Here is a 2124-nt window from a genome sequence, read left to right as displayed (position 1 = left end):
TAATTTTGATACCTTATTTTAAGAATATACTTTTTCTTAAATATCTCGTGAATAAATCGATATTTAGATTATTATCGTTATTATCGATAAAAAAAAAGATTGTATCGATTTTTATCGAAAAAATATGTATCGATTTTTTTTTATAAATTGTGCATCCATTTATTTTATATAATATTTATTTTTTAGATGAAATTTCCCATATTTAGCGTGTATCGACGGAAAAAATATTGAAATAACGATTTTCCTTTCATTCCTGAAATGCCTACACATGTCTTAAATTATCTTCGCTAACATCGATTAGCGATTTAAAATATATAAAAATATCGATTTTTTATCGATAGTAAGAGAAAAATTTATATCTAAAAATACTTATTAATTTTGATACCATATTTTAAGATTATATTTTTTCTTAAATATTTTTTAAGGTTAGAAAGTSTATCGATAATTTTATGAAACTATAGCTATTAATTTATAGTTAGAGGTTTCATAAACCAAAACAATAAAAGCAATAAAGAATTAAAGGAGTCCGGATCTACTGGAATAAAACCGTCGGTGCTGTCGTTTCCAGAAAAGAGCAACGTTTAAAACGAGCTCAAAAGTAGTTGGCACAAAGTCARTAGTTAAGCTTGGTCTAGGTGTAAGCGCTGATACTGCAGCCAAACCCAACTTTTTTTTTTTTTAATGTGATTTGTAAGTCCGATTTCATTTCACCTCCTCTTTCCTTTCCCTTAGCAATACTATAAGTGTATAAGTGACTCTGTGTTTATAAATTTAACGTCTCTCAAGTAAGTTGTAGCTGACAAGCAGAGGAAATATCGAACTTCAAAGATCTCTTTAACAATATGGCCAAATACTATTGAGTAAAATATTGCGCTGCTAACCAAATCAGATACTGAAAATGGCAACAACGAATATTTTAAATCCATCAAAGAGTGTGGGAAGCAGTCACTTTAATTTTTTCATGGCAGTTAGAGGTCGCCAGAAGGGAGCGAGAATATCAATGCTCCGCTGTTACTATCTAACTAAGTGTGTGTTTGTCTGCATGTTTGGCTATTTTTATTAAAAATAAACCTTTTTTTCATTAAAAATTTCATTACWCCGCAGACGATGTGTGGGCTCATATCACAAAAGAAATATAATGAGGGAAAAGAAAAAGTAATTTTCTATGACTGCTGCAAACCCTTAAATGTTTATCTGAAAAATAAAAATAAAAATAAAAATAAAATCAAGTATAACAAGCACGATAGGCACAAACACACGCACATACAGCGAAAGCTAAGGGTAAAAGCCGCGCACTCATATGTTGTGCGTTTACTAATTGGAGACGGTTGGGGCACAAAGTCACATGGGAATGACTCTAGTATGTTGTTTTGTGTGTATGAAGTAGCAATAAAACTGTGCGTTGATAAAATCTCAACAGGCCKATGTTTGGAAGTCAACAGGGTTTTGTATTGTCGCTGGTTATGAATTACATACATACATACATACATCTAGATACATACATACATATATGTACATATATATGTATATTAAACACGTTCTGTTAATTTTTGTTACTCACTTCGGTGTTAAATTACGCCGTTAATGTCACGACTAGGCACAAATGGACTTTTGAAAATTTGAACTTAATGAAAATTGCAGCATTTGGCTTATAAATATGTAAGCTGTTTATAGATAGCGAATTTTAAGCAGCTTAAATGGTTGACCTATAAAGCAAATATAAGGGTAAAAGCKTGAAATTAGTTTTTACACYACCAAAAATTTAATCGTACATCTTCATATAYACATATGTAAATATATTTATATATAAGAGGTTTTTTATAAGGTCTCGCAGAAATAAATCCATTTTTTGCATTAAATTGTTCGTTAACAATTTGAAAGTCATTTCATATTGCTACACTCTTAGAAATCCTCATCCGTATTGGCAAAAACTGCGATCATTCACTTTCATAAGGTTCTCTTGAGGCRCATTTTTCACCAGCAAATCACTTGAGAGTTACGGATTATAAAGTGGATGCATAAGAAGCCATAGCTTCTGGCAAAGAACTATTATGCCTGGTGTTATCCTGTTGGAATACAAATACTCTCCTATTGCCCAAAGTTGGCCACTTCTGAGCGATTGCT

Source organism: Bactrocera latifrons, unplaced genomic scaffold (genome assembly GCF_001853355.1).
Source record: "Bactrocera latifrons isolate USDA-ARS-PBARC rearing strain unplaced genomic scaffold, ASM185335v1 scaffold_198, whole genome shotgun sequence".
NCBI lineage: Eukaryota > Metazoa > Arthropoda > Insecta > Diptera > Tephritidae > Bactrocera > Bactrocera latifrons.
Note: the sequence above shows the minus strand (reverse complement) of the source record.